The sequence below is a fragment of the Aegilops tauschii genome, chromosome 6 (assembly GCF_002575655.3).
Source record: "Aegilops tauschii subsp. strangulata cultivar AL8/78 chromosome 6, Aet v6.0, whole genome shotgun sequence".
In the NCBI taxonomy this organism is placed as follows: Eukaryota; Viridiplantae; Streptophyta; class Magnoliopsida; order Poales; family Poaceae; genus Aegilops; species Aegilops tauschii.
The window spans coordinates 375,685,852-375,693,124 of record NC_053040.3 but is presented as its reverse complement, the minus strand read 5'-3'; positions in this window follow the sequence as shown (position 1 = coordinate 375,693,124).

Sequence of the window (7,273 nt, the reverse complement as noted above, 5' to 3'; positions counted from 1 at the left end):
GATTGATCTTTGATGAATATGAGTGTTACAAGAGTTCATCTACCACGAGATCGTAATGGCTAAACCCTAGAAGTCTAGCCTATGTGAATATGGTAATGAGTCTGTCTATCCGGACTATGCTCTCCGGTTTATATAGGCACCGGAGAGATCTAGGGTTACATGGGTTCGGTTACATTAGAGGGAATCTACATAGTCGGTTGCCAAGCTTGCCTTCCACGCCAAGTAGCATCCAATCCGGACACGGGTTCAATCTTCGGTCTTCATGTCTTCACAGCCCATCAGTCCGGCCCACGGATAACAGGCCGGTCGCCCGAGGACCCCTTAGTCCAGGACTCCCTCACACATCTCATTGATTCCCAGCTTGCAAGATTCAGAACCAACAAATAAGATTCAAATAATAAGTACAACAAAGATGCCTACACATCTCATTGATTCCCAGCTTGCAAGATTAAGAAACAACCCATTAGAGCCTTTTGATAAAGTGAATATCGGGATTAAATCCATCTTGGCTAGCCATGTCATACAATCGAAGAACTTGACGAATGCTCTTGACCGTCACAACATCTGTAGTTGAGTATTCCTGTTTGCACAGCACAAACAAGAAGAGCATGCTTTCACTTTAATAGTGGCCTCCTTGAACTCAACCTGCAGCTCCACTCGGATGAGGCGTGCCTGGAGTTCCATGATTCAATTCATGCGCCTTTTTCTCCAGTTCACCTGAAATGAAGCAAACATTGCACCATTCAGCTAGCAAGAAGTACTTGCTCTCGTGAGCTGGCAGGTTCTTCTTTAGTAGTTGCACTAAAATTGAGGAACATTAAGGTTGGCTGTCCAGCTCATGTAAGGTGCAACTATAATTTTCTTATCCTTTTGTGCAGTTCCACTAAAATAAAGTGCCATTGTGGTGACAGTGACGGCTCATCTTGCAAAGGCTAATAAACTGTTGCACGAGATTACTAGCAGAACTTGACGGAGATTTTGGAAACTCCAATCACCATTTTGTGCAGTTCCACCAAAATTGAGAGATGTTGCCCACGTGACATTTTAGTTGAACTGCACAAGACACTCATTCCAAAAAAAGTGTTTTGTGTAGTTCACCAAAAGGTCACAATAACAAAGTGAAATAGATACCCCTATCTGCACAAAAAGATAGAAAGTAAACAGTTGCTGGTCAATAAGAATATACGAAACATATACGAAATGAAAAGAAGCATCTTAATTATGTGCATGGCAATTACGCGAGGACAGTAGAAATTTTAAAACGTCGGCAATGCTTCATGTTACCAGAAGCATTACGATCAACAATGAGATTCCTCAAATATGGGATTACTTTAATGGTGGCATTGCTTGTTTACCAGATACAGTAAATCAACAGCAGCTAAAGAGTTGGATTAAGGGCAGGGGACCATGGGGACACCAGGACACTCAGCAGCGTAAAGGAGCAACTTACTTATCATACAGGGGAAAACAGCAGGAGTGCCATTTGTAACACAGTTTAATTGCATCTTATCACTGGAGGCATTAGATTAACAATAACAGTGGTTAGACATGTCCCTAAGGTGTGATTGCTTCATTTTACATGCGCCCTTACATTAACAACAACAAAAGGTTGGTATAAGGACATGCGACAATGGACGCATCAGCACAATGTACCTACAAGGAGGCATAAAGTGGTGATGCCGAGTTTGTTCATGCTATGTGAGGGCAACAAATCTAATCCTGGAGACCTTTTACTATGTGAGGGCAGCAAACCTAATCCTGGAGACCTTGTACTATGTGAGGGCAGCAAATCTAATCCTAGAGACCTTTTACTATGTGAGGGCAGCAAATCTAATCCTGGAGACCTTTTACTATGTGAGGGCAGCAAATCTAATCCTGAGACCTTTTACTATGTGAGGGCAACAATTCTAATCCTGGAGACCTTTTACTATGTGAGGGCAACAAATCTAATCCTGGACATACTCTGTTGACTTGTCCACCAGCCGCCACTTTCTATCCTTTTTTCAACCAATAATAGATCTCTTCCTTATCCAGTTTGTACTGCGTTTTCCCATTATTTCCCTTTTCAACCAAGAGACCGGTTGGGTATCCGGTATCTACTAGTTTCACCATATTATTTCCTCTTTGAATCAAGTCCTAGATTCATGCTACAACTTTCCCCCTTTCTTCGTTGTTTGAACAAAGCCCTAGATTCGAATGCATGAAGTAGCTTTACCACTAATAATACTAAAAATTTAAGTGGCTTTGGAAGAGCTGATGGGAGTAGAAAAAGATGCACATGCAGACACGTGGGGAGCTGGGGCAGTAGAGCAAGGCCGCTTTCGAAGAACTTATACCTGAGGGTCGTCGGGATGTCGGCGGCGGCAGGTCGGATCTGCGGACAATACGGCAGGGAGGAAGAAGGGTCGGAGGACCTCCCAAGCCGGCACTGTGTTGGAGAGAACGGCACGGGCCGCGGATCGGGCCCCTCCGGCAGCTGTGGGTTTCCTCCCTTGCTGACGATGACCGCGTGAACGATGCACCTAGTCCTCTACACACACCAGCCGAAGGGATCCGGTCAGATCTGTGACCAGCGGTGAGCAGAGAGAATATGTCGCTACCGCTATCTTGTTTATATCTGGAGAGGATGAGAGAATGAAGAGAGAAACCCTAGTAAAGCAAGCGCTCAGGCCCCTGCGTACATATATAGTGGAGTGATTATCTTTTTCTCTCCACAACAAGCGTTTCAATTTGTGTATGTGGCATTAAAGAAAAGAAACTCTCTATTTAAGGTGACTACCTGTACGACTCCTACTTACTACTACTAGAAGTAGTATTGTTCACTTGTGCTCCCCGGCCCTCCATTCATTGAACAACCCCACAGGTGAATAAACATACAGTACTAGTATTTATATAGAACGAACAAGCTCGAACTATTTTCGTGTAGTTAAAAGTTGAGGGCGGGGCTTTTCCCAGGCAGTACGCGCGGCAGTTTTCGCATAGGAGGTTTGACAGAGAGGTGAGGAGGGTGAGGGAGTAGCGGATTCAACTTACTTACTGCTGGAAAGGTTGGGCTGTGCAATTTGACGGTGCATTACTGTTTGGATCCATGTGTTAGAGTTAGTTTGGGTTAGTTTGAACTCAACTAACCAAAAATATCCAAACAGGAGGGTTAGTTTGGGTTACTGTTTGGATCCATGTGTTAGAGTTAGTTTGGGTTAGTTTGAACTCAACTAACCCAAAAAAATCTAACCCACCCAAGAGGTGCTTATTTGGGTTAGTTCTTCTCGGGACACTAAAAAACACATTTTTCTCTCGCTCTCCCCGGAGCAGATCCCTCCCCACTTCCTCGAAGCTTCTTGTCCTCTCCCTTCCTCCCTCTCGCACCGCCCATGAGGGCACCTCGCCGTATCCGTGCTCCATCTAACCCTTTCATCCAAACATGTCTTTCGCTAGAGTTACTTCAGGGTTAGTTCAGGATTAGAATCTAACTCTAACCTTTAACTGAGTTAGAGTATCTAAACAGGGCCAGGCGGTACGACCGGGGTGATGTCCCCCTTCCGTTCCGCACTCTAATCCGATGCATGACACGTATTACGTCGACCCGGATGCTGTTGGCTGTCCCACATGTCGGCGAAGTAGTACGTAGTAGTAAGAAGAAGCAAAGAATCATGCGGTATAAGTCTTTCTCGAGATTCCAACAAGTGACTAGACTACACCGCGTGCAGTATCTCAAATCTCAAATCTCAAATCTCCCTTCCGGTTTATAGGGCTCAAATCTCAAATCTCATCAACCAAGGCATTTTGCAATTGGAGGAATGTATCTCGTACTTTACAAAACTACCCTAATTAAACTCATGCATTAATTACGTAGTTCTCTCGTTTTCCTCTCCGCCTTGGTCGCGGTGCACAATATTGACCAGTCCTATATGACTAGCCGCTCTATCTACATGCGGGACATCAAAGCATCCGGGCCCGCGTGCCATCCACCAAATCACAGCGAGGTGCTACAGTCAAAACTCACCGGTCACCCCGGTGTGGCCGTCATGACCCGTCATATCACAAAACCCACACCTTTATCAACAGTGGTAAAGTGGCCTCGAAGTTGGACTAGACGAAGCAACCATCATTTCACTGGAACACTCGTTGAAGCCCTTTCTCCCCTTTCTTGAAGAAAACCTCACTCCAGGCTACTCACTTCTGCTAGTTTTCTTCTGTACCGACGAAGGAAAGGTGGGCGAATCAGTGATGCTGCTATATTTTCATTCCAAGAATCTTCTTTTTGCGATGCACCGACCGATTCTCACAGCCTATTCTTTTCCCATTTTCATTGCGATTGTGGTTTCCTTTCGATCGCTTTTTGTTTGTCAGTTCATTGATGGATCCTGGAGCACTAGGCAAAGAGTTGCTGGCGGACAACCCACTGGAGATAGTGATCTCCAGGAAGCGAGCACCGACCAACGAGTTGACCATGTTGGCGGGCCAACCCATGGAGACGAAGTACTCCAAGAAACAAGCACTGGCCAAAGAGTTGACGACGTTGGCGGACGAACTCCTTAAAGAAAATTGGAAGAACAGCAAGGGCCCCACCATGCCTACCCAGAAACTCTGCTGGCCAACTATGCGAGGCTCAAGGCCAAGTTTGAGGAGATAGTCGCCGTTGAGAAGCAGTATTCCCCTGGCAAGGTGATGGCCCCCATCGAGGACGAGGAGATGGCCCCCGGAGGGATGGGATCCCCCGGTGAGCTGCACAAGGTAAAAACTAATGGCTTATTACCGAAAGTTGTGGTTTTTGATTATTTGCAATGTGCTTGCTAATATGTTAGGGTTGTACAGGTACCGGTGGACGTCCTTGATGATTCTGATGTCACGGCCCGTCCTGTGGACAACGCCCCAGAGATCGTTTTCGATGTCGCGGTCCGTCCTATTGGCATCGCCCCGGAGATCGATTCCGATGCCGCTGTCAATCCTGTGGACATCGCCCCACAGATCGATTCCGATGTCGCGGTCAGTCCTGTGGACAACGCCCCAGAGATCGATTCCCATGCCGCTGTTCATGCTATGGTCATTGCCCGAGAGATCGATGACAAGAAATAGTTGGTCGCGCTAATCCTTCAGGGTAGTTTGCATTGCCCTGTGTTTAATTACCAGAATGATGCGTGTTATCAAACCATCTTAGGGCAAGTGCACTATCTTGTGTGGGCGGTACTTGCTACTTTTGTTTGATAGTGAATCATGCGAACCCTCTCCGAGTTATGGAAACAGATGTATCCTCACCAGCTTTTGATGTAATATATGGCATGCTTAGATGTAAGTTTGAATTGTTTATCATATCAGCAGGGCTTATTTGATGATTCTTGGTGTTAGTAGGCTAGCTACTGTGTGAGCTATAGTACTTGCAAAACACTCACCGAAGAGAAATGTTGGGGCTGATGAGCTCGTGGCACGCTTATACTGATCCGTCGTCGATCGGCCAATAGCCCAAGCTCCTAAAATTTTAGGCTTAGCGATCGATCAGACAATAGTCGAGACGGATACATTCAGGCCTCATTTGGTTCATAGGGTAGGAAAATCGTAGCAAAAGTAGAGAGACGTACGACACAAAATCATAGCAGTATAGAGACGTCCCTCCGTTCCAAAATAGATGAGTCAACTTTGTACTACTAACTTTGAAACGGAGGGAGTACAAATCCTAGGCGGGCTAGTTTGGCCTAGTGGGTTTTAGTGATATGACGTGGTACAGTGACGTCCAGTCTTCGCGTGTGGTAGCAGTACTGCGGGTAGAGTAAGTTTTCATGAAGAAGCGGAATTCAACGAAGTCATGATGGTTCCTTCGTCCGACTAACTTTGTGCATGGTAGGTGGACCAGGATAATTTTGTGCATGGCAGGTGGACCAGGATGGTCGACCTCCCACATGTCGGCGAATGAAAGTATTCTTTCCGATATAGTGGATGAGCAACGAGTATTCATTGCTTATTTTTGATGAAACCTATTGTCTCCACTGTTACGACGGTGGAGTGTGAAACACGGCAGCCGAGTGAACTTGGCATGTGCACCACTCCCTCCTTCCTCATGTAATACTACCATAGTGTTGACTATAAGGTTACAAACTTTTCTCACTCTCTCTCTATCTATTTCCTCTCAAATGTTTTTTACATTTCTTTTTTAGACACAATTGTTTTTTATGCCTCTTTTTTAGAATTAGTTTTTTTATACCTAGGAGCATGTGTTGAGACGGGCTCCTGCAGATCCCACTCCTTGACTTTGTCAATGCCTCTCTCTCCTCCACATAAGCGGGCTTGTTGAGAAGACAAGAGATGATCTCTTAGCACAATATGTTTCACCATGTTTTTAGGAATAACTAGTTATTGAAGATAAGGCTAAGAGATGATCCATTGTCTGCACATGTTTTTTTGTCATCTCTAAATTACATGCAAGACTTCTGATAAGACTATCTTATCAACCATTGTACATGCCCTTCATAGCCCAGAATTTTACTGGTACTACTTGCTTTGAATGCGGGCAGCTGGCCTCGGAGGGGGGAGCACGCGCGGGGAGGTGGTGGGGTGGGGGAGGGGTTCTGGTGGGCCAGGGCGGTAAGAAGCAGGCTTGGAAGCGGTGCGGACTCCCGCATGGCCCACCTCACATTATCACCACATATTTCTTGGAGTCCGTGCACGACGGGCGGGCGATATCTTCTCCCTCCCCCATCTCTCTCCTCTCAGCCGACGCCCACTGAGCGATTATATTTCGGCTATCGACGGTTTATTCAATTGCGGTCCCACATGTCAGTGAAAATACAAGACAACACGTGCCCCCTCTGGTAAGCGGCGTGCGAGCCAGACTGTCGGGGGTGCGACGTGAACGCGACACGTACGAGTTGTAAGTGTGCCGCCTTTTCCTTTTGAACTTGCAAAGCGTAACATTCTCGTGCGATCGATTGATAGAAATCCAGAACAGAATGACGAGGGCGGTGCTTTCCCGCGCGTTAGGCGGGCTAGTTTGAGTGATATGACGTGCTACAGTGCCGTCCACTTGCTCCATTTTTATGAAAGCAAGAGTCTACACTCTTACGTGGGAGGAGTGCGAAACACGGAGGATCTGATTTTGATCGAGGGATAACTGTTCCCTGCGAAATAATGGAGCACTGTTAGCAATTATAGCATGATAGTTAGGGCATCTCCAGCGCTGGCCCTCAAATTTACACCGTCATCTGTCCGAGGACACTGATGGATGCCATCCAATGCTGCCCGCATACCTTTCGACAACTATATGAACTAACCAGACGAAATT